Source organism: Akebia trifoliata, chromosome 7 (assembly GCF_017979445.1).
Source record: "Akebia trifoliata isolate Shusen 1 chromosome 7, ASM1797944v1, whole genome shotgun sequence".
Lineage (NCBI taxonomy): Eukaryota > Viridiplantae > Streptophyta > Magnoliopsida > Ranunculales > Lardizabalaceae > Akebia > Akebia trifoliata.
Window position 1 is genome coordinate 2271227 of NC_141381.1, and position 27742 is coordinate 2298968.

Sequence of the window (27742 nt, forward strand, 5' to 3'; positions counted from 1 at the left end):
CAAAAATTCAGACCCGTTGGGTCCACACTAATGGTGGTGCCAAAAACCCCTTGGACGGTGCGGTGATGTTGATTAATTTTCCTTGAGATTTGTGTAATGTTAAGGCAACATGATTTGTGGTGCAATAGAGTAGGATTTAGACTCCTTGTAAAATATAAAGTGTTCTGAATATTAAAGAAACCCTAATCTGGTCTCTATAAATAAGTGACCATACCAGAGCCAAAATATCTCATCTCTTCTGAGATCATCCTCTCCAATCTTTTTCTATCTCCTTTCTTCTATTTTTCAAATTTTAGATTTTTAGTGTATTTTCTGTTCAAACTTTATAAATAGAATGAGTATTCTGACAGTTTTAGGCCAAGATTAATAAAATGAGCATCACTTTCTTCCCACTCTCTTCTCTCTTTATTTTATTTTTATTTTACTTTTATTATTCTTACTATGATTTGTGGCTACACCTCTGCTAGAGAGGGTTGTTAAACCTAAGAAAGATTATCTTAGATAATTTTATTTGTTTCTAATTATGTTTCAATTCTTTATTGTGATACTAATTTATTAAGTAGTGATTATTAGATATAATATTTATTCTCATGATTTTGATAGTTTAATCTTAGATAAGTTCAAGTTAAACTATGCTTTGTTATAAATTTGATATTTAACTTTTTTATTTCGTCTTATTAAAAATCATCACAGAATTTAAGATTAATATTTGGATTAACAGATTTCATCTTCCAATCCAATAACATTAGCTTTGTTGATTGGATCGAGACAATAAGTAAACAAATAAATTAATAAGATGACTTGTTTTGGTAGATTTGACTGATCTAATTCTTTATATTGTGATTCCTACTCTTGTTAATCTTAGATTAATATTATTTTAGTTTTCTTGAATACAATACTTTGAACTGTGATCGTTTTTAAGTTTGAAATTATGAATCGACGTTGTCTCTGTGGATCAACTACTTTCTTGACAAGATTTTTATTTATTTTTTTTGTTTTATTTTTATTGATAATTTGCACCGAACAGTGAGTATGGACCACGTTGGTTCGGTTCACAGAGCATACACAATGGGAGTGTTGGCTGGAGAAGAGTCTCGAAGATACCTTCTGGAGCAAGTAGGCAACTTGAAAATGTCTCATGTTGTTTCTTTGATGGATGAAATCATTGAAACAATCGTTCCACTCCAAATCTCAAGGATGTGAGCTTGTTTTTTTTTTTTGAGTAAAAAAACTTTTAGATTCTTGAATGCTTTAAGGGATATGCAGAGGCATTACTTATCATTTTATACCATCAATTTTTATTGATTCTTAAGTGTTTATATTACTGGTGTGGAAACTTTTTGGAATGTTTCGAAACTAGGACACCTTGGGGCAACCCAAGATTATTAATTTAAATTTACATTGATTTCTTGTCTCTCGTGTTGGGTTTTACATGGAAATCATGTTGGACAGTTTCGACCTCACATTAAGTTGTGAGGAGTTTTAGACATTTATTTGCTATTTTTTCTTTTCTTTTTGTATTTGGCTTTGTTGTTGATTTCTGTTTTATTATTTTGTGTCCTTGGACGGTTTTCTTGACCTTCACTTGTGTCATTGGATTTTTTTGATCCCTTTTATTGATGAAATCTCTTTAACTACTAATTATAATAATAATAGTAAATTAGAAATACACATTGCCTGATTTTTTTTGGTTATTATTGAATTAGATTGATAGATTTTTGTGGTTTGTCTAAAATGAGCTCTGCATTACGACGATAATTGCGTAGTGTGCTCATAGTTTGTATTTATCATATAAAATAGTTTTAGTTTCTAATTTTTATTAAAAATATGTGACCAATTAGTCACAGATCACATAATATCAATTGGACAATGCCAGTTTAATTAATACCTCTATTTTCTTATATGGAATATGAAGCAACAAATTGTTAGGGGGGAATTAGCTTGATTTACAATAAGATTAATTTGGTTGGTACTAATAAAAAAAAAGATCAATTTGGTCGAAACCAGAAATGCTAAAACAACCCAAACTATCTAAAACTAGTAAGAAACAACTTATTTTCGACCAATCTTAAAAAAAAAAAAAAATTGAATGGTAACCTTAGTATTTTTTTTTAATTTTTATTTGGCTTAAAAACTAAAATTGCCTAAAAAATTAAAATAATGTATAATTAAATTTACTTAATAATCTGTGACAGTCTTATTCTAATAGCTTGTAAGAAGAGCCCCACCCATCTCTCTCGGTCTCCCAATCGATCATTCAAAATTTGAAATGATGAAGAGGGATATTTTTTATCAAATTGTTTTTTTAAAGACTAAGAATCAATTAAGTATTTCTTATTAGAGAGAATTTTCTTTATCTCATCTTTTCTTAAGAGAGTTGCTATTGGCACTTCAACTTTTACTTACTACACGCCAATTAGAAAAATAGAAAATAAGTGAAAGGTTTTGGAGTGCCAATGGAAAAAAGCTCTCTAGTCTTTCTTATATGAGCATAATCATAATTGTAAATAACTATTAATTTTATAATGTTGAGATTATAATTGGAGCCAAACCTTTGTAATGTTTGAAGGAGTGTGTTTTAATCTTAAATTGGGCTGTGACAAATAATTTAAGGAATTGGATTGTAATATGTCATCAAAATTAACAATCACCACTAAGTTCATCAATCTCCTTTTTTATTATTATTATTATTGAAAAAGTTGGACTTTTATCAATCCAACGTGATCGAGAAACACAAGTTACACGAACACATATCTCATCTTTTTCTAGCAAACATCATCACAACCACCACTACCTCCGATGACACATGACACGGACAACACACATATCTAGGCACAGACACAGATACAGACACAGACTGACACAAAGATGCAAGACTTAGAGGGGTGGTGGGTTTTACAATGTTTTAACAATTCCTTTGACACGTACATTTGGGGAACCATGAACCTTCTGTACATTTTCCACCAACGTTACCCTCACTCTTGCAAGCTTTGTTACAGTCTCTGTCAAAGCCACAAACTCCTTTGAAAGAAGCGCTGGGTTTGTCACAAATCTTTCCTTCTGCCCTTCTCATTGCCATCTCTGCCACCAAAAATTCAATAAATTAATTCAATTTTTTTAAGGTAATAAATGGAATACTTTTGCAAGTTATTTCTTTTCAATTTTATTGGAAATGCAAATGTTATAAAAAATGAAGATATCAGAAAATTAAAAAACAAAAAAATTATTATATCAGTCTAAAAAAAATCTTGCAATTAATAGAAAGCTTATTAAAAATAAAAAAATAAATCAATGTATTCTAGTCATAATTGAGATCAATAACTCAAAAAAAGAAAAAAAAGAATCATGTATTATATCACCAACTCCAAGTCTTGAAAAAAAAAAAAAAAAAAAAAAACTCCTGAAATTAATGAAAAGCATATAAAAAAAAAAATCAAGGTATTCTAGCCATAATTAGGATCAATAACCAAAAAAAAAAGAATAATAATAATTCATGTATTATATCAGCAACTCTATGTCTCAAAAACAAAAAAATTCTTGACATAGAAAGCTTTAATGGTGATTTCTAAGCATAGTTGGGATCAATAACCCCCCCCCCCAAAAAAAAAAAAAAAAAAATTCATGTATTATATCAGTAACTCCAAGTCTCAAAAATAAAAATTTCTTGAAATAAAAAGCACTATGTAGTAACCAAACACATCCTTAAAAGAAATGTTTATGACTATTATACAACAAGGATGGAGAGAAGCACCAGAGCCAACAAGGAGGAAGCATATCAAAAGAACAGCAAAGATAGGACTTCTCTTCGTGGTTGAATTGAGTTAAAAGTTTGAACACTATCAGAAATTGAATTGCTATTCGAAATACTATGTGAAAAAAGTCCACATTATACTACCTTTCACTTAGTGGCATCAAGCATGTCCACATGAACAACTGATTTTTTGGTACAAATGTCTCGTGAAGCGACTATCGGTCTGCCATTTTCACTGATGAGACCAGTTAGGCGAGTCCATTGGATTCAGAATCACAAATATGACCCATTTTTGCGCATTTTGTCTCCAAATATCTCTTGTTCTCCCTTGTAATTGGAGTTATCAATGGAACCTGACCTACAATTGCCAAATCGTAACCTTTGAGCCCAACATATTTTGTGGGATATTGTTTGTCATCAACTTCATTGTACGCACACCAATATCACATAATATCTGCAATAAGTAAAATCATATATTCAAATATCTAAACCAAGCAGCTGTTAAATACCACGGTACAATTTTGGTAGGTACCTATTAAGCTAAAAATCTAATTTTCAGAAATGACTACATCACCTCCAACATTTTGAACTTGTTTCCTAACAATATCAGCTATAGGATTCAAAAGCAGCATATTGAAAACAACACGGGGATCTAACCATGATAGAAATTATGCTATAAGGTTGATTGGATAGTTCAAAAAAATTGGTTACCTGTGCACCAATTCCATATTCTTGTGAATCAACGGGCAAGCCCAGCTCCTAGTTGGTTTCCACAGTGTCACGACCATCGTCCTGCAGGTTGTATGCATGAAGCTTGTGGCCCAGACCAATGCCCCTTCCCTTGTGTCCATGTAGGTACACTAACACACCCCTCCCAGCTCCTTCAATATGCTCATTGTTACTTTAAAACAATGAAACAGAAAGAAGAAAAGAAACAAGTCCTTAAATTCCACTATAACTATCTTGAATCTAAGTTGTCATACAATGTACATAGGACAGAAGAGGGAGTTTCAACTTACTGTGCAGTAAGGCACTTGATATTTGTTGATTTGATAGTGTTTACGGCCACCTGAAATGCACAAGCCAAATAAAAGAAGAGAGAAGCAGGTGAGATATTAAAAGCTTTTATAATGTGAGCATTGAGATTTGGCCAATCACTTAGAAAATCAAACAAGTCATCCAGGCATGTAAAATCACATTGGGGATGCTAAAAACAAAATTCAATGGTTAGTTTCCTTGAGGTAGAGTGGTTCAAAGGCCTTCCATAATTGAAGAGTCTTATCTGTCCCAACTGATGCTGCAGCCCTTCCAAATGAAGTGAAGATGATCAAATTTACTAATAGACTACTAGTATACATTGAAATAACGGGGAAAGATTAAAAAATAGACAAGGTGATAATGCAAACCATTTCCTTAAAGAACATGGTGAGATATGGCTAGCAATGAACTTGTGAATTCTCTTCAACACTATGTAATCATTGAAAAGTTGACTATACACATACATACATATACACATATAATCAATCGAAACAATTAAAAGTACCCAAAAAATATAAAATTCCAATACATAAATCAATCTCAAAATAAATAACAAGTTGAAGATCAGTTTATACTAGTTTCTCTTGTGATCAAGGAGGTTGATGTCAAACCCAAGCTCGTCCACACGCCTAAAAGAAGGATCATAATGAAATTAATTAAATAGTTAACTACCTAAGGAAAGAAGATTGCATAGATAAAAATCAATCAATAAATAGAGTCAGTCCAGATAAGGGCTTCCACTCTAGGAAACATTTGTATTTTCAAAATACAGTTAACAATACCCCAATCACAAGAAAAGCCAAGCAACCCCACATAAAATGAATGAATGAATCGAGAAAATACTGTTTGAGCTATCAATCCAAGAATTTATGAATGTGAACCTCATCCAACAGCTTCAATAGAGCACCACATATTCCTCAATGTCCCTATCAAGCAATTTTCTAAAGAATACTGGGCACCAAATAATCTCATTGTTTCTTTAAATGGAATAATCATAAAAGCAAAGCTTCCGCAGAGAAATAAAGCCAACACAAATGAGGACATGCATCACATAGCTTTGTACCCCCACCCTGATTACACCCAAAAAACAAAAAAAAAAAACTTTATCCTTCTACCATTGCCCAATTTAAAAACTGCCCGATTTAGGAATTCTTAAATGCACCTTCATGTGTTTATGTGCTATCAAAAAAAAAATTCACAAGCACAAAAACAGGCACATCAAGCAACTATGCGGCCACATGCATTTAAGGTCTCAGATAATGTAGATAAAATATGCATATAATGATGCAAAAGTGTACAAAACAGTCTACGCAAGTTTAACTGCATATTGTACAATAAATATTTGTAATGCTTCCTTCAAAGTCATAACACAGGAAAACACTTTCTTTTTTTTTTGATAGGTGCAATATTTATAAATGATTCAACTGGTTGAGATGACTAGAAACATAACAAAAGGAAAAACCCAAACCCAAAACCCCAAAAACCTACAACTTACACCATTGCAATATATTTACAAACACTACGTCATATTGCGGGATAAACAACTGTCTTGAACAGTTGCTTTTGACAAAAACGACTGCCCTTACAGTCGTTTGTGCAGTCGTTTTAAAAGGAGTTGCAATTAGAATGCGACTGTCGAAGAAAGTTGGACAAAACGACGGCTGTAGACCGTCAAAATGACTATCGCAAAAAACAGACGGTTCTAGGCAATCGGAAAAAACAACTGTTAATGGTAGTCGTTTTTATGAATTTATAATTAAAAAAAAACATTAATTTTCTGGTTTCATAATTTGAGAATAGAGTTGTTCTAAACTGACTTCGTTCCACACTGCTCTCAACTCTATGCTGACGTGGCAGTGGGCCTTAGATTTTTTCCTCGAGATGTAAGATTAAAACTCAGAATTCTGCACATATACTAGAAAACAGACTCTTTAACATAATAAACATGATCCAATGAATGAAAGTAGATAATAAAAATAAATACACACACTTGCCATCCACCAAGGTTGAGGTCCATCAAAGGAAATAACATTCCAGACTCCAAGTCAGTGCAACTGATGGTACTATCAGAGGATGCCTCGTACAAAGTTCAATCATTTGCTGGGCTGAACCTGGAGACAATGAATTAAGTAACTATCAGCCTTCTTATTAAGAGATTAGAGTATAAATAAAAGAGAAAAAACAAAACAATCAAGTCTATTACAAAGGGGGAAGTACCCCAGATATCGGAATGTACAAGAGCAAGAGATGTATTAACAGTTGAAGTGGAACTATCACAAGGGAGTTTGTGTCTTTTGCTAATATTACAACCAGAATTTTGAATGGAAAGGGTGTTATCATTACCCACAACTACTTTTTCATTACCGTAATATGGATTATGAATACTCTAAGTTGGAGAGATCTGAAATCAGGTGGTTGCTTGCACCAAAATCAGCATACCAAGTAGAGTTCATAGGATGAATATTGGTGGCGACATAGGCTCTTACAAATTTTGGTGCAAATCTAGCATTGTAAGAAGAATCCAATTGCTTGTTGCAAGGCTGCTCGCTGAGTCCTATGATCTTGAATTCCATATTGTTGTGAATCGCCTTAACCCTCAAGTTCTTCAACATTTTTTTGGTCTGCACACACCCAAATGATACAGGATGACAACATGAACAGAAAATAAGCAAATAAGAATTGAGAACTAAAACAGTATCCTATTTTCTTATCCTTCCCCAGTCAATATGTCGGGGATCCCTCACATTCTGGTTGGTAAGTAAGAAGTCCAACATAGGACCAGAATTCAAGATCATTGTTGCAGATGCATCTACAAAAAGAAGCGATCAATAAAGCAATAAAAATGAAAAATGGATGGAAATATAGAGACGAGAGCCATACCCATATTCAAGGACAAACCACCCTGAGTGGTATGAAAACTTGAATGGAATCCCCGGCAGGCTGTAACCCCACCACCTCCAACAGTCATTCAGACTTGGGACCATCGTTTTCCCTCCTCCTTTATAAAAAGCTATAGCGCGTGAATTTATTAATGAAGAAAAAAAGTGAATAAAAAGCTAAAATAAAGGTAAAATGTGAATGAAATATGGATTTTGGAACTATAGGGATGAATGATGTTGATATTAAAAGTTTCTTTCCTTTTTATGTGTAACCACAGGCCTACGTCTTACAAGACAGTGATGGTGATGCCCTCCATTCAAATAATATCTTAAATAAAAGATTGGATGCAGTGAGAGTGGGGGGTTATGTTATGTATTATTTATAATTCAGAAATTTTTTGTTATCTTGTTAGTCAAATTCCTTATAAGATCTAAAAAGCTTGATAAAAAAAAAAAAACTATATCGAATTGGAACATATGTATCACTATTTATCTATGCCTTAAAACAGTCACATTTTCGCATCTTATTAATTAATTTAACAATTTAACACCCTTTATTCCAAATTGTGATACAATCTGTGACTACAATCCACTGTTGAAAATATCTATAAAATGTATATTATGCACAAACAATGAATCAATCAATCAGTTATAGGGAATATTGTCTAATCCTATGGTGTTGAAATTTGGAAGTGGGTAAATTTGTCCAATAGGTTTATAGGATATCGTTGAGGTTAGGGATGGAAACCTTATTCAATATTTGAAAACTCATTCCAAGATCTATAATAGTTGTTTCACAACTTTTGTCAAACATTTTATAAGAGCTTCAAAAGTAGGATAGAAGTTTGGGTTCAATAACAGTTGTTGGGGCAGTAAGATTTGTCTTGAGTTCTTTTAGGATATGGATGCAAGACTGTTGGTATGGAAGTAGTCCTTGATCATTCATTCCCAACAACAACAACAAGCCATCAGAAGATCTGAAGACTTGAGAGAAACAACAGCTATTTTTTTTTTTGATTGATAAGCTGGGGTTAAAGGGACCCCGCCCTGAAAACACTACTGTCGAGTGTAAATATAAGTTAAATCTTCCTCAATAATTCTTAAAAGTTCTTGAGGAACATTACACATTTCCTCATCAATGAACAAACCATTTGAAACAGTTGCTTGTTTCACTAAAAAATCCGCTGCCCGATTTGTTTCTCTCCAAACAAATTCAAAAAAACAATCCGCAAAAAAAAATCTCTGTTCTGCAATCTCTAGCAACTTTTCATCATATTTCCATGATGGAATGATTTTTTTTTTTATGCATTTGATTGAATATAATGAATCTGAAGAAATTAGAAGTCGGTTCAATCCCCTTGATCTAGCAAACCTCATCGCCTCTAGTATTGCTTGAAGTTCAATTTGAATAATATCATCTGCTGCAATATTACTCCAGCCTGCAAAAAGCATTGACCCAATGCTATTTCTTCCAATAAATCCAAATCCTGACCCCTACAAAGATCGAGCTCCATTTGTGTTTATCTTCACAACATTCTCCTCTGATTTTGACCAACATATCTGTTTTGTAACTGATTTAACAATGGAATAACAACAACTCCAATTGTTTAAAATCTGCATATAAGTATGCATGAATCTGTCCTCAATTGATAAACCATCAAACCGAATTTTTATCGCCTCGCCAACTTGTGTCAATACAGCTTCTTTTGATTTCTTAATGTCTTCAAAAATTCTTTGATTTCTTTCCTTCCAACAAAAGTAAACCATGACACAAAAGGATGCATGAAGCATTTGCATAATTTGTTTACACTGAATTCGTACACTCTTGATCACCTGTAGTTCATCCTCTATTGATCCCATTCCTGCTCTTAAAATTCCAAACTTCTTCAAACATTAAGTCCAAATCCATCGAGTATATGGACAATGAAAGAACAAGTGGTCATTTGTCTCTTGATGGTTATAACACAAGGCACATCGAGACACCCATTTGAAACCCCTCTTGTTCAGATTTTCCACTGTAGATAGCTTCTTCTAAACCGCTAACCACACAATAAAGGAAAATCTTGGAATATAATTATTCCAAATAATTTTCATCCAGCCCACTGACTCTTGCCTTTCACATAGCGCTTCGTGAGCCGATTTCGAAGTAAATTGGCCGTTTGATGTTAGGTTCCAAACTATTCTATCCCTAATCAACATTTTAGGAATTGGTTTTGCTGAAATAAGATCAATAATTGTTTGCATACGATCATTGTATGGTCTTGGAAACACCCACCTTCTGTCCACAATAAAGTCTCGAATAACTGCACTTGAATGACTATCAAATTGATTTATCACTCTATTTCCAAATCTAGAAATAATGCTCCCTTCTTGTAACCAAGGATCTTTCCAAATGTATGTGTCTTTCCCATCTCCAACTAGAAATCAAACATGCTTTCTAACAAATTGTCTCTCATTTAAGATGCCTCTCCATGCCCAAGAAGCATTGTTTGGAGGTTGGCATCCCCCACATATCTCTTCCTCATCCACTCCGCCCAAAAGGAATTGTTTTCCACCATTCTCCAATACAATTTTGGCATACCACTAAATCAGACGGCTCATGCAGAACCATTGCAATTTGGAGGACCCACTAAATATCAAAAAATTTAAATAAAAAAATAATTATGGACCCACCACACACAACGAATTTCTCAGATTAAAAAAAAAAATTTGAATAACACGTCATTGAATAACAGTCACTAACAACAATCAAGTATGATGGTGATGGTCTCATGGTGCATCCCTACACGAGTTTTTCATTAAAGACACATTGAAATACCCAAAAAAAAAAAAAATTAAAAAATTGAAAATCCCACATAATAAAATATTTATGCTTGATAACAAATTTTTTGACACAGGCCAAAACGAAGAGGAACTTTGGTGCAGGTTGAATATGCTAAGGTGAGAGGCTATGTTGCATAGACTCTTCTAAAAGAATGCAGTACCTGTGTTGGACAAGTGTAAATTCTGACACTCCATAGGCTCTTGTTTGAAAAACTATCTACCCCAAATGTTATTGAGTTCCTTCTATTTTGTGTTTAAGAATATAATGGAATTTGATTTCATCAAATACAAATTCACAATATTAGTGCAATATACCAGTTTGTTAAAAGCGAGTTGCTTATAGTTATGATGTATGAAATAAAATACAAAAATAAATAGAAAGTGTTTATGTCATAAAATGCAAACATAAATAACTATTGCAACAAAAAATCGGCATAATACGTACTTGACCTAACAACTTATGACTTACATTACACTACCCCTTCATAATACTTGAAACCATGGATTGAAGGTTTTAAAGGAGAAATAGAAAGAACAAAATGGATGTAGATTGAGATTTTGAGAATAGATCTGAAGACACTTGAATTAACATAAGACATGACTTTACAAGCAAAACCCTAAAACTTGCTCTAACAATGATGAAAACATTTGAAACCCTAAATTAATTAAGGAAAATCAGAGATTCAATAAAAAACTTTAACATACCTGAAGATTCGATCACAAACCAAGCAAAGGGAGGGAGATCGAACAAAGCACTAATACTTTCGATCAAATTCCGATCGACTTTCAAATCGAAATCTGATTGCAAATCAAAATATGATCAAAATCACAGATAGAAACTTAGAGATCGAGTGAGTACTAGACGTTCGTCCCTTTAGTTTATAGTAAGTTGAGACGATAGACAGTCAAGAGAGAAGAAGTTCTGTTTGCGACAGAGATCGAGAGAGAGCAAGAAGATAAATAGTTGAGAAAGAAGAGCAATCGAGTGAATACTAGACATTCGTCCCTTTAGTTTACAGTAAATCGAGAAAAAAGTCGAGAGAGAAGAAGTTCTCTCTGTGTTTGAGATCGAATTTTTGTAATTTTTTTAGAGTGGCGATTGGCACCTACAGTTAGTGAGTGGGTTGAAACGACATTTAAACGATAGTTAAAACCTGTCGCAATTAACGACAGCCTTTAGCCGTCATTTTTAGCGCAATTTTGGCGTCGCCAAAACCGCAATATGACGTAGTGAAATACCAAACCAAACCTTAAAAGTGACACATGCAGTCTCAATCAAAGCATTGGATTAAAAAGCCATGAACTTAATAAAAACTTAGTAGATTGGCCATCAATTCAAAATAAGGGTGTGATTAGCTCACTTTTCTCTTTTATTTTCCAATGTATTTAATATATGAAGCATGGCTCAAACATCAAAACTTTCACAATATGTACATTATTTCGGAAGTGACTAATGAGATGAACTTCCTAATAATACTTACAAACTATGCCACATAAAGGTTTATTTGCTTAAAAGTAATGGCTTACTTTAAAAAATAAAATCAGTTTACAAACACAACATTTGTGCAGGGTCTTTTACATCTATATAATTTGTACGTGCCTTGCCCAAGACAGTAGATGTGTAATACATACTTATGTTAAGTTACCACATGCCTCAAGTGAGCCCGGAGCAATTCCAATCAAAACCAACATGAATACTTCGAAACATCCATAACTACTCAATTAAAATAGAGTTCAAAAAATTATAAAATTATGAAAACTTACCAAATTTGTAGATGTGAGGGTTAAAGAGCAAGCCGATATGTTCTCTAAGTTAAGTCAGTTGGATTGAGACTCAAGATATTTTCCAAGTTAAGTATGTTGGATGACAAAATGTAAATATATTAGATATAGAAACATACCTATTATACAAAATTTCTGAAAAATCCAAAACTAAAAACATTTTGATCCAAAACTTAGAAGGTTTTGATGTGATTGAAGAAAAAATCCTAAGTCAAAAAATTGAAGAGATCAAAAGAAAAGATTTGAGATCATAAAGGGTAGAAAGATATCTAATCCCATCCACATGAATTTCACATATAAAACAACACAAAAATCCAGATTCTTGTACTAATAAAATAGTCTCCAAAATTGGTTTTTTACACTATCAAAATAATCTAAAAAATCCGAGTTTATCCCCATCAAAATAGTCCTAAAAATCTGATTTTTATAGTATGAAAACCAGCCCCCAAAGATCTATTTTTTATTTTATTTTATACTATTAGAATACCCCTAAAAATTAGTTTTTATGACACCAAATGAGTCCCTAAAAATAACTTTTTAGCACTAAAGGCAGTTTAAAAAAAAAAAGAAAAAGTTTAGTCTCAAAAATCAGAATTTTTTACATCCTCACAGCAACCCAAAAAATCTGTTTTTATAACATAAAACCAGTCCCAAAATCAAATTTTTTGTTATATCGAAACAAGTCATAAAATCTATTTTTCTTTTAGCATCCAAGACTGGTCTGAAAAAATTGTTTAAAAGTGTAAAAACAGACGTCAAGGATGAAGATTTACACCTCTACTAAAATCCAGTCCACGACAACTCTCCATATACAATAATAGAAGACATAACCCAACATATTATAATAATTAATCCGATAACCGGATCAAAAGTTACGACTGTTTTAAGTTTCACATTCAAAACCGTAAAATATTTTATTTTTAAATTTTTTTTCACAATCTACAAAAACAAAATTAGTTCATATAAATATGTACATAAAACAACTAAAAATAAAATAAAAGAAAATAATTTTGTTTACAAAGTCAGTATAGGGAAAATTCAGCAATCTGGAATTTATACCTTTCGGTAGAAAGTATGTCCAAAACCTACTCAAAACAAGTCTAAATAAGGAGATTTTTTTAACGGAGAAATTATAATTATCTAGTAATCCATAAAAATAAAATCAGCTCATTTGGATGCCTGGATTATGAGTTATAGCATTAGAAAGTGGCCTTTCTACCTTGTTGCTGACACATACATATGTGGCTTTCTTTAGGTATATCTCTCTAGGGCTGTCAACTGATAGTGTTATATCCGAATTCAAATTCAAATCCGAAAAAAATAGTGATATCCGAATTCAAATTCGAATCCGATCGGATATCACTAACCAATATTTGAATACGCATCCAAATAAATTATAGGATATCCGATATTATCCGATTTGAATTCGATTGGTGATATCCACTATTATTCAATTTGAATCTGATTGCAAATGGAATTCAAAAACTATCCGAAATTTATTTGCTATTCGAAAACTATCCAAAATTGAATTGCTATTCGAAACACTATGTGAAAAAAGCCCACATTTATACTACCCTTTCACTCAGAGGCATCAAGCATGTTCACATGAACAACTGATTTTTTGGTACAAATGTGTTGTGAGGCTACTATTGGTTTGCCATTTTCACTGATGAGACCAGTTAGGCGAGACCATTGGATTCAAAGCAATACATAATTCGGATCTAGGTGGATTTGTATCCAACCTGGATTCAATTCGGATTACAGGACATCAAACCGTACTGGACACATTTTTTTTCGGATCTACTCCAAGGACCTGAACTCACTAAATCCGGATTTCGGACTAAAATCCGTCCAATTTTATGCCCCACATGAGAATAAGACACTCCCATTATTTTATTTTACAGTTTCTTGTGTATATCTCCGGATCTTTCTAATCTTGTGTATTGGTATCTACAGTTATGCACTGTTTGATATAGATGGCTATCAAGTCCCTCAACAGTTAGTCATTGAAGTTGGAGAAACATTTGGGAGAATTCTCAAAGAGGTGCATCTTTACCTAAAATTTAGATTTATTATTTTCTTCATAATGCTGATATTTATTTATATAGATATAGATATTAATAAATTAAATGGTTACTTTCTAATTTTCTGCATACCGAAAAAATAAGAGATGAACATATTGACGACATGTCTGTTCTCCAAGCCATTTCAATAGTTTTGGAACGAAATCCAGATTTGAGATCTGGAAAACCAAAAAAAAAAAAAAAAAGTTGGAATATTTTCAATCTATTTAATTTTTAGTTACTCACTTTTCAAGTTGGATCTATTAGTGTGGCCAATCTAGTTTTCTTGCCTTTAGTAGACAAGAAGGGCTTGCCCATGAAGTGTTACAATGGTACATATGCAGAATGGAAGAATGGTTGGCTGCTGATGCGGACATGATATCATTGAATAGCTGGGACCAGGCAAGTTACATGTTCAAGCTTTCATTACCTTAACTGGGTTGCTTTCTAGGTGTTTTACAGTGGTACATTGTTTGATGAATCAGTGTTTTTAGAGGCGTGTGAGGTTTACACTCGGAATGAGGTTCATTAAAAATGCTCCAAGGATAATGTTGAAACATAAAAGCAATGAAAGCTTGCACCTCAAACCATGAGGCACCTAAAAGACATATATCTCAGTGCGAGATATATGCCTTTTGGCCAAGGCATACCCCTCACATTAAGTTCTCTTTTCTGAACGAATGCATTTCTTCATCTCTTCTTCTTATTCTTTTATTTCTCATTTCTTTCTTTTTTGCTTTAAAAGCAAGATTATATAAATTTTTTTTCTTCTATTTCTTTGTTATTGCTAGTATGCAATATGATTGGAATTATTATAAATGAATTTTAATACAAAATAGTAATATATACAAAGAGAATTATGGAGTTGAGCTGATTTATAAATAATTTTTTTTAGTATTTAGTATACACAAATAAAGTTAAAATTATTGATAAATAATATTTAATTGTATTTTTGTAATAAATATTAAATATTTATTTGTTGCAGAGACTTTCAACTGTTGCAATACAAAATATTTCTATGTTACTAAAATATAAAATAATAATATTTTATTTTAGTATTTATTATAATGGATTAAAACTTGAAATTTGATTGTGTGCATTTGAAATTTAGAAATGTGTGATAACTATCATAATTTTTAATGTTATTTATTTTAAATATTATATCATTTATTTAAAAATATCATGCATGTGAAGCTTACTGTAGACACCCCATTTTCGCACTCGCCTAATTAATCAACTCGTTGATGCACTCGCCTAATTAATCAACTCGTCGACCCAATTGTGACGGTTCCCAATGATGGATGAATATTCTAATTTTTTTTATTTGTTACTAGATATGTTTCAGAATTTAGATGAGGTATCTTAAACAAACAAAACTTCAAAAATCATTCTACGCTAGGAAAATATGACCCAAAACCGTAGAAATCATCATTGTGAGACAAAAAGAAGCTTTACGAGAAAAATCATTAAAAATGACTAAAATACCCCTTACATCAAAACATCCATAGAGCTTACATTATGTTTAGAAAAATCCTTTCGAACACATAAAATGACAAACTAAAATCAAATAAACTATTTCGTCAATTTTCAAAAAATTTGACAAAATTATGAAAATGCCTTTTATTGGGTCCACGATCATTTCACACAAAAAATCTATAAATGATACAAACCAATACTCCCCTTGAATTCCTTACAAAAAATTGATTTCAAAACATCCCAAAACATCGAGAGACGACTTCAAAACACAAAAATCCTCTTCGGGGGTAAAACGATAATTTTCTAATTTTAACAATTTAAAATTTTGAAATTAATGTAAAGTGAAATCCTAATTAAAATTAATTTTTTTAAATTAATCAATCAAGATCTCAGGCAAAATTGTTGATGGTTGCCCACTTATTATAGTGGAGCCCCCTAATATTTATCAAAGGACCCCTCTATCTGGGGCCCTAAAGAATTAAAATATAATTAAGAGGGGTTCTCCAAAAACCAAAAATATATTCTCTCATTATACGTAAGAATTAAAACCCTGATCTAAAGAAACCTAGTCAATCAAATAAGACTTAAGTTAAAATCCTAAACCCTAATCTAAAGAAAGCTAATCAATTAAATAAGACTTAATTAAACCCTAATTCACCTTATCTAAAAGAAACCTAAATAAACACAAACTCTCCCAAATAAATCTATAAATAGGAGTCTCCACAACCCAATCTTGCAGGTCAAAATAAACCTTAGAAAAAATAGGTCAAAAAGTCTCCTTGGCCTTCTCCAAATCCTAATTTTGAAGTCCTAACTCCCTACCTATCACCCAAACCCTAGTTTTTACTAAAAAAAAAACACCCAGAAACCTTTTAAAAACATCCAGAAATCCTTAAAAAAAAAAAAACACAGAAAACACTCAGTTCTAAATACCTCAACTTAGAGATCAGGAGCAGATCCAATGACGGAAATAAAGCAAGGAATCTCATACAAGGAGTCTCTACGCCTGCTTTGAGGGAACAAATCGTTGCGATCATCTAGGTATACATTTTATTTCTTATTTTGTTTTATTTATTTTAGGTATTTTAGTAATGTAATCATTTTTTGGGAAATAGTAGAGAACGGTGTTTGCCGGGCATAGTTGGCGCCTAACACCTTCTAACCCCGTAACGTGATCCTCGGACCATAGTTTCTTTTTATTCGTAGATTGATTATTTTTATCCATTTAGAGTCAATGCTCGATACCTAGACCGTAACAACTAGGTGACTACTCCCAAACCTCAAAAATCAAAATCGGATCCGCACACCTCGTGGATCGAGGCGCTTTCACTTATGCATTGAGGCCTTGGTCAGTCGAGTGCCTTGCTTCACGCCTCAACATCTGAAAACATGGACAGGGGCTTTTGTATTAGTACTATAAATAAATTACACACAAGCCAGTTACACAGACTTGACCATTTGATGTAATCTATTTAGGAGTTAGGTTGTGTGACATACATAAATACCTTATAAATAGTATCTGAAAACAAAATATTTGATAAATTAAGAATCTTAATGAGTAGTGTTTACAATAGTTCATATAATATCCAACAAAACAAAGTTATCAGAAAATGGAGTGTCATTACATAGATCTAATAGAAATAGTTATCATGTATTAGGCTATTAGCTTCTAGGTAATATAAGCTAGTTTAAAAATCTTGTTTAGATGAAATGTTTCAACAACATTCCCAAAACACGGAATGTTTTGGAGTCGATGTTTTGTTATGGTGTTGGCCTAAACCAAAATGTTATGCCGAAATATTTTGAAACAGCCCAAAATTTTGGACCATGAATATAAGCATGATGGAAGTGATCAGGGTCGAGAAAGTACTTTCTAGAGCCTTAATTACATAGACTTTATTAGTAAATTACACATTAAATCCCCTCATTAGATATAGTTCATGGTTAGTCCATAATAATTCTTGTTTTCAATTAAATTATGTAATTCGAAACTAATTACTGTTATTTACGTGTAACAGGAATTATTCGCGAAGTTTCAAGGTGAATCGAGAAAATCCGAAGTTACCACTGTGATCTAGGATCCAAATGAAGATCGTGGACCAAAAGTCAAGTCAATTGACCAAAACTTTACTGCGGCACCAGGGTCAACGACGACGACGAGGTTAATTAAGAAGATAAAACCTCGAGATTTGTACTGAAACTTAGTAACTGAAAGACATTCGTATTGAAGTAGGACTTTAGAATTTTTGTAATCATGAAGTGTCTCCAAAATCCTAATCTGATCTTTTTATGAATATAAGACCAGACTAAAGGACATATCATTTTGGGAGGGATACCTCATCTCCTTGGAGATCAATTTCTATTATTTTAGTTTAGGTTTTTATTTTATGTTTCTTAGGTTCATAAAAGTTGTAAGGAGGCTCTGCCAGTTTCAAGTCAAGTAATAAAGATAACTTCTTTCTTTCATCTATCTTTTTTCTTCATATTTTTTTTATTTTATTTTTGCTTTATTGTTCTTGCGATGACTGTTGACTAAATTTCTGTTAGATCGGTTGAGGAAGCCTGAACAAGATTTGTTAGTATTTTACTATTCTCATAATAATTTAATAATTTTATTGTGATAGCGTAGGTATTTATTATTAGGTTGAATATTAATTATTTTCAAAGTTTTGATGGTCTCTTTCTTTGATAAGTTCAAGAAGAATCATGCTCTATAGAGAATAGTTAATGTTTACCAACTAATCTCGGCCTAAATTATTTCATACTTTTGATTTTGTTTATATTATAACTGCTTGATTTTTCGATATACAAACATTAGTTTTGTTTTGTGGATCGAGATAAGTAGAGAACTAGAATTCACTGATAAAGCTTGTGAAGGTGGATCCAATTGATCTACACTTCTCTCTTATATTCTTAAGTTTATTTTATTTTAGTAATTTATTTTGGATAAATCATCTCTTGCAAACTATTTTTAAATCATTTGTTAAAATTGAATTGGATTAGAAGTAAAAAATTACTTTGGATTGACGTTGTCTCTATGGTTTGACCCTTGCTTGCCAAGATTTTCTTTTGTTCTTTATTTTATCATCATCTACAGCCCGAACAGGAAGCTTCTTTACTCATAACATGGTTTAATAATGAATGGTTTTTTGCTAAGGTGTGCTTGCGTCCTACGGTTTTCATAATCTTTGTTACCTTGTATGGTATTATGGGTATGAGTGTCAAGTGTCAGTTTGGGTCCAAGTGTTTTTTAATTTCTTGATCTCTAGCTATTATTTATTGACCTTTGAATGGTCTATTGCAAATATATGATCAGCTCCTCTTGTTTGGATTTCTCGAATTAAAATCAAATACTCTTCGAGATTGTTAATTCTAGTTCAAATTAGTTTATCTCCATTGCGAATGCTTACTTAACTTGGGGATCCTGCCTTCAATGTAGGAGCAAGTTCTTTCTGGTAGTCATGGACTTATGGTACAAGGATATAAACCTGTGGCAAGGGCTCTTGCAAAAGATATAGATATACGGTTTGAATCACAGGAATGAAGTTCTTTTCCAATCCCTCCACTGGTAGTCTGATTTATGTTGTACTTATAATCCACTGTTAAGTAAAAATGGTACACAAGCAAGTGCATCATCATCATCAATGCCTTATCCCAAAAATTTGGTGTCCGCTGTTCGACTTTCATCCATACACTTTTGTACAATCTAAAGCCATCTTGTCCTCATTCTATGTTTTTTCTTTTGTCTATTTTTGTTTGTCTTCCTCACTATTTTAAATCTCCAACTTGAACATTACTTCCAACAAATGTAGATACTTCATTGGTCTTTCTCTAAGCTATACATTGCTGTCTTTCTCTATAAAATTACTTACAAGGGAGAACATTTATTCTCCTTTTAGATTCCACACCTTAATTAAATGGCACATACACACAAACCCTGGTAGACACACACATCACAATCAAAGTCGTATCTCGCATGAATTGAAATGCCTCAACCATTGGTTATCTTTTGACGATGTTGCCTTGCCCTATAGTGTCATATTTTTAAAGATCCTAAATCAATATCTTTATGTCAACTAGATTATTATATTATGGTTACTAGGCAAGGGTTTTTTTTGTCTCTATCATTGAATTTTATTAATCTTTTTTTTTGAATCCTAGTAAGTAGGGTCAAAAAGATTCCCAACCGGTGTAATGGAGTAATGCTAACTCTAGAGGATGGAAGACACCTTATTGCGGATGCTACTATTATTACAGTACCCTTGGGGTTCTCAAGGCCAATTTGATCGAGTTTGAACCAAAGCTACCCAAATGGAAGCGTGATGCAATTTCTGACCTCGGCATTGGCAATGAGAACAAGATTGCCTTACGCTTTGAAACTGTATGTTGGTCGAACGTGGAATTATTAGGCATTGTTGCACCAACATCTTATGCTTGTGGCTATTTTCTCAATCTTCACAAGGCGATTGGCCACCCGGTACTAGTTTATATGGTGGCCGGATGGTTTGCTTATTACATAGAGAAGTTATCTGATGAGGCCATCACTAATTTTGTGATGTTGCAGCTCAAGAAAATGTTCCCTAATGCAACAGAGCCGGTAAGATCTTTGGTTTCTTACTTAACCCTAATTTTATCAATTACATCACTTCATCATCTTTTGAAGAAAATCTTAATAATGATTCATAATGACCAAAAGCAATGTGGAACCAACACCACTCCAAAGGGATCTCACTTCTTTCTAGTACCCAATGGGAGGTTTTGTCTTCTGTTTAAATCTTTATGGTATTTTAGAATCACCCTCCTATTAAATTGGTGATATTAGGTTTATCCCCTTGCAAAATGCAAGATTAGGCTTACCTCCCTTGACCATAAGTCAACATTGCTTTTACTTGATGATTTAACAGTGAAATTTTGATTTAGTAATTTCAGTATTTTAAGAGCATTTTGAAAGAAAAAATTTTAAAATTTCATTGTTAAATCATCAAGAAAATGCAACCTTGACTAACGGTTAATGGGGGGTAAACCTAATATCACCGATTTAACAGGGGGTATTTCTAAATACCCTAATCTTTATTGTGTCTTATTTTCTACTGCTGACATCGAGTAAGACTTTGTGTTTCATATAAATGCATAACTCATGTCCATCTACTGCATACATTACCCACTTAATCAGCGTCATAATCATGTCATATTTATCCCAAAAAGGGGGGTGAAAAATGTTTTCATCTCTTTTCTTATCTATATGGAATTGCACCAAAGCACTTCTTATTATATTAATGGATAAGAAAACCACGTTTAGAAACTCGAAATAGACATATATGAAAAATATATAATTTTATTAGTAATACAGTTACTGCTGAGAATTTATTAATAGATATTTAAATATAATAAAATTACTTTTACGACTTATCCCAAATGTTAGGTTTGCAACATGAATCATACTTTTCAAACAATTCCACTTAGAGAGAGACATCCATTATCAAGGTGTGGGTCTTTAGATCTTTTCTTACTTTTGACTCTTCTTCTAGTTTATCCAGAGCTTTCTACTTGTTAAGGTTTCAATTTGATATCTTATAGGATCAAAACTGGATTGACCTTGTCCTTATCTGATAAGGACCCAATCTGATTATATGTTAGAAATTATATAAATATATGAAGTTTATTTAGATTTTGTAAATAAAAATGGGTTTGGTCCAATCCGGAACCGATCCTATTATTACTGTATCAGGTTTGAATATATTATTATTGAGATCTAATACTTATCGGATAAGTTCCGGATCCAATCTTTATCAGATTGGTAACAAGTCGACCCCGATCCATTGACAGCCGTAGTGCTGAATTACTTAGTCATGGAATACAGAATTGCTGAGTGGGGGTTTTTTTTTTTGTTTTAAATGACTGTATACTTTGTTGTCCCAAAATCAATATGTATTTGTTCACTAAAATCAATCCTTGAATTTGATTACAGATCCAAAATCTAGTTTGACGTTGGGGAACAGACCCAGATTCTCTCGGTTGCTACTCCTACGACTTGGTTAGCAAGTCCGCTGATTTGTATGAGAATCTTCGGAATCCTGTGGGGAATCTCTTTTTTGGAGGCAAGGATGTGAGTATGGACCACGCTGGTTCGGTGCATGGAGTGTATACAGCAGGAGTGTTGGCTGCAGAAGATAATTGAAGATACCTTCTGGAGCAAGTAGGAAACTTGGAAATGTCTCAACTTGTTTCTTGAGGGATGAAACAATTGAAACAATGGTTCCACTCCAAATCTCAAGGATGTGAGGTCTTTTTTTTTTTTTTTTTTTCTTTATAGTAAAAATACTTCCAGATTCTTGAATGCTTGAAATGATATGCAGAGGCATTACTTCTCATTTTATACCATAAGTTATTATTGATTATTAAGTGTTTATATTACTATTGCGGAAAGTTTGTGGAATGTTTCGAAACTAGGACACCTTGGGGCAACCACAGTTTATCGATTTAAATCTACATCGGTTGCTTATCTGTAGTATCGGGTTTTACATGGAAATAATGTTGGACAGTTTCGACCTCACATTAAGTTTTGAGAAGTTTTAGTAGTTTATTTGTTTTTTTTTCTTTTCTTTTTGTATTCGGCTTTGTTGTCGATTTCTGTTCTATTATTCTGTGTCCTTTGATGGTTTTCACGGCCTTCACATTGGATTTTTTTCGATCCTTCTTATGGATGAAATCTCTTTAATTACAAATAATAATAATAGTAAATTTGTAATACACATTGAAATGGACTGATAGTTTTTTGTGGTTTGTCTAAAATGATCTCTGCATTATGACAGTAATTGCGTAGTGTGCTCATAATCTGTATTTATCATATACAGTAGTTTTAGTTTCTAGTTTTTATTTAAAAAATAATAATAATTAAAAATATGTGACCAATTAGTCACAAATCACATAATATCAATTGAAGGATGCCAAAACCAGTTTAATTTTATGAGGGAATTAGCTTGATTTACAATAAGATTAATTTGGATTGTACTTATTAAAAAAAAGAAGATCAATTTGGCTTAAAAACTAAAATTGCCTACAAAATTAAAATAATGCATAATTAAATTTATTTAATAATATTTGACATCCACCCATCTCTCTCTGTCTCCCAATCTATCATTCAAAATTTCAAATGATGAAGGGGGATTTTTTTTATCAAATCAGTTTTTCAAAGAAAGAGAATTTTATCAAATCATTTCCTAAGGATGAGGCTTTTCCTTAGAGAGCTGCTATTGGCACCTCAACTTTTACTTATTAGACATCAATTAGAAATAAAGAAAATAAGTGAATGGTTGGGGTGCCAATAAAAGGAAGTTCTCTTGTTTTTCTTATATGAGCCTAATCATAAGTGTAAACTATGAAACTGTTTGGACGAGTTTTATACTATTGAGATCATAATTTGAGCCAAACCTTTGTAATGTTTGAAGAGTGTTTTAATCATTAATTGGATTGTGACAAATAATTTAAGGAGTTGGATTGTAATAAATAGAAATTGGGGTGCCAATAGCAGCTCTCTTTCTTCATTGAAGTGAGTGCAAGTTTTTTACTCTTCTACTGGCTAACCCCATACCCAAATACCATTTAATACTTTTTTAGAGTAATGAGAAAAGAAAAGATAATAAGTAATAATAAATAAATAAATAATTAATTAATTATAAAACTAAAAATAATTATTAATAATAGAACCTATATTATTATAAAATAAATAATAATAATAATAAAACTTATATTACTATTTTATTAGAGTAATGAGAAAAGAAAAGATAAAAAATAAATAAAAAATAATTGTAATAATTATAAAACTAAAAATAATAAAACCCATATTATTATAAAATAAATAATAATAAATTAAAAACGAAACAATAATAAAAAAACTTATATTACTATTTTATTAGAGTGATGAGAAAAGAAAAGATAATAATAATTATAAAACTACAAATAATTAATAGTAATAAAACCTATATTATTATAAAATAAATAATAATAATTATAATAAAAATTATATTATTATTTTATTAGAGTAATGAAAAAAGTAAATATAATTAAATATAAATAATTTAAAGCTTATTTTTCTAATTTAACAATTATAAAAAATAATTAATAATTATAAAATAAATAAATTAAAATTTGACAGAATAAAAATTTACCTTCAACCTTTATTAGGAATTTAGTGCTTGTATGAATTTTTGTATATGTTGAATTTTTGTATATGTAAGGGTGATATGGTAATTATGTGTTTGTATTAATATTTTTTGTCTTCATGTCAGAAATATATCATTCGATAATTTCTGTACATGTAAGGGCAAACATTTAAATTTTTCAAGAGGCAACAATTAGAAGCTATCAAACAAACATCAATTTCAAGCTTTTCTCTAGAGCCCAGTATTTTTCAACTTCTGTAACGAATAATTTTTCCCCGGAAGTAGCTTCCTAAACTCAAAGCTTTTGTTTCTCCCAAGTGCAGAAGCTTGCAGCTAAAGCTACAAGCCATAAAGAATATACCCCTTGGGGAATCTCGTTTTTGAAGGTGAGACTGTGAGTATGGACCACGCTGGTTTGGTGCACGAACCGTACACAGCAGAAGTGTGGGCAAATGAGGTGTTTACATACACAACTTAGTCATGGAAAAAAGAATTGTTGAGTGGGGGTTTTTTTTTTAAATGAGTGCAAATTTTGTTGTCCCAAAATCAAAATATATTTGTTCACTAAAATCAATCCTTGAATTTAATTATAAATCCAGTATCTCGCATCACGTTGGGGAACAGACCCAAATTCTCTAGGATGTTAGTCCTACGACTTGGTTGGCAAGTCTGCTGATTTGTATGAGAATCTTCGGGAACCTGTTGGGAATCTCCTTTTTGGAGGTGAGGCTGTGAGTGATTAGGGAATAAGAAGTCATTTCTAGGGCCCTATTTATAGACTTTAAGACTTAATTATACACTAAATCCTATACACAGATATAATTAATTGATAATCCCTATTTATCATTGTTTTTGAATAAATTATAAATTTTTGACTTAATTTCGATTATTTATTTATATAGGTCAAAGTCACGAGATCTAAAAGGATAAACTAGGATGAATTAAGAAGAACATAGTAATCCAGGACCTAAGACATGACTATGGACCAAAATTCAAATCCATTGGGCCTATACTAACGGCGGTGCTGAAATTCCCTTAAGCGGCACGGTGATGTTGATCAAATTTTCCTCGAGATTTGTGCAATGTTAAGGCAACATGATTTGTGATGTAACATAACAGAATTCAGACTCTTTGTAAAACACAAAAGTGTTCCGAATCATAAAGAAATCCTAATCTGGTCTATAAATAAGCGACCAGACCAGAGTCAAAATATCTCATTTCTTCTAAGGTCATCCTCTCCTACTTCTTCTACCTCATTTCTTCTATTTTTCAATTTTTAGATTTTTAGTTTATTTTTTGTTCAAGCTTTGTAAATAGAAGGAGTACTCTGCTAGTTTAAAGCCAAGATTAATGAAATAAGCATAACTTTCTTCCCACTTTCTTCTTTCTTTATTTTTATTTTTATTTTGCTTGTATTATTCTTGCTATGATCTGTAGCTAAACCTCTATTAGTGATATTGATGAAGCCTAAGTAAGATCATCTTAGCTAAGTTTAGGGTATGTTTTTAACAGAAGCCAATTCCAGTTTCATCTCTAAAAGCTAGCTTTTAGAAAAAACAAAAGTTCAGAGCCTGAAAGTCACTTCTAATAGAAGTTTGTTCATTACAAAAGCACATAAGCCAGAAATTGATGTTTGTTTGACAGTTTTTTATTATTGGATTCTGGTAAAATTACCAGAATACCCTTAATATTTATAATGCACCCAGAATACACAAAAAATGAGCTGAATACCTTAATAAATACATAATTACACTATATATATATATAAAATAAATTTATATTAAAAAATTATAAAAATAATTATTTTCAATTTAAATAAATTTATAAATTTCATAATTCTATCGAAATTTCGACAGCATTTCCTTTTAAAAATGAACATATGAAAATTTTTTGATAAAGAAAATACCTGCATAATACACAATCCAACATCCATATAAAGATGAAGGGTGTTTTGGTAATAAAGTAGTGATGATGAATTACTTTTGGTCTTGGTAGTAAAGATGAAGGATATTTTGTTAAAGATGAAAGGTATTTTAATAATCCCCTTTTATTTTTTATGGTTAAGTTTGGTTGAAAATTTGATTAAATATGAAAGGTATTTTAGTAAAGATGAATGATATTTTGGAAGATGAAAGGTATTTTGGTAAAGACGATGAAAGGTATTTGGTAATTTTATTTTATTTTTAAGGTTAAGTATGGTTGGAAATTTGATTAAAGATGAAGGATATTTTGGTAATTCTCTTTTATTTTTTAAGGTTAAGTTTGATTGGAAATTTGATTAAATATGAAGGGCATTTTGATAAAGATGAAGGGTATTTTGATAATTTGTAAAGATAAAGGGTATTTTGATAAAGATGAAGGGTATTTTGGTAATTCTCTTTTATTTTTAAGTTTAATTTTGCTTGAAAATTTGATTAAAGATGAAGGGTATTTTGGTAATCTCATTTTATATTTTAAGATTAAGTTCAGTTAAAAATTTGCTTAAAGATGAAGGATATTTTGGTAAAAATGAAGGGTATTTTAGAAGATGAATGGTATTTTGGTAAAGATGATAAGTATTTTAGTAATCTCATTTCATTTTTTAAGGTTAAGTTTGGTTGGAAACTTGAATAAAGATAAATGGTATTTTGATAACTAAGCTTGAGCTGTTTTACATATTTGATTTTCTGCAAAAGCCATTTGAAGAAGTCCCTCTTGGATGACTTCTTTTAGGAGCTACTTTTGAACTTCAATTGAAATCTGTGGGAATAAAAAAAATCCAAACGAACATCATTTATATAGTTTTTTTTGGCTTATAAGTAAAAAAAAAAAAAAACTAGCTCGTGAAGCTCAAACTAATAGGACTTTATTTATTTCTAATCATGCTTCAATTCTCTATTGTGATACCAATTTATTAAGTAGTGATCAGTAGATATAATATTTATTCTCATGATTTTGATAGTTTAATTTTAGATAAGTTCAAGTTAAACTATGCTTTGTTAGAGATTTAATATTTAATCTTTTAATTTCGTTTTATTAAATATCATCACAAAATTTAGGATAAATATTCGGATTAACATATTTCATCTTCCAATCTAATAGCTTTGATGATTGGATCGAGAGTAAATAAATAAATTAATAAGAAGACTTGTTTTGGTGGATTTGACTGATCTAATTCTTTACATTGTGATTCCTACTCTTGTTCATCTTAGATTAGTTTAATTTTAGTTTTCTTGAATACAATACTTTGAGCTGTGATCAGTTTTAAGGTCGAAATTGTGGATCGACCCTTGCCTGACAAGGTTTTTATTTATTTTGTTTTGTTTTATTTTTATTTATAATCTGCACCGAACAGTAAGTATGGATCACGCTGGTTCATTGCATGGAGCGTACACAACGGGAGTGTTGGCTAGAGAAGACTGTCGAAGATACCTTTTGGAACAAGTAGGCAACTTGAAAATGTCTGAAGTTGTTTCTTTGAGGGATGAAATCATTGAAACAATGGTTCCACTCCAAATCTCAAGGATGTGAGCTTGTTGTTGCTTTCATTTTGAGTAAAAATACTTTCACATTCTTGAATGCTTAAAAGGATATGTAGAGGCATTACTTCTCATTATATGCCATCAGTTATTATTGATTTTTAAGTGTTTATATTAGTGCCGTGGAAACTTTGTGGAATGTTTCGAAACTAGGACACCTAGAGCAACGCAAGATTATTAATTTAAATCTACATTGGTTTCTTGTCTCTAGTGTCGGGTTTTACATGAAAATCATGTTGGACAGTTTCAT

General features: G+C 31.6%; 1 pseudogene; it reads left to right on the plus strand.

Annotated features, from left to right (window-relative positions):
* LOC147397950 (polyamine oxidase 5-like) overlaps positions 1-27484 on the plus strand; it is a 48908-nt pseudogene extending 21424 nt beyond the window's left edge.
* Positions 27485-27742: the final 258 nt, after the last annotated feature.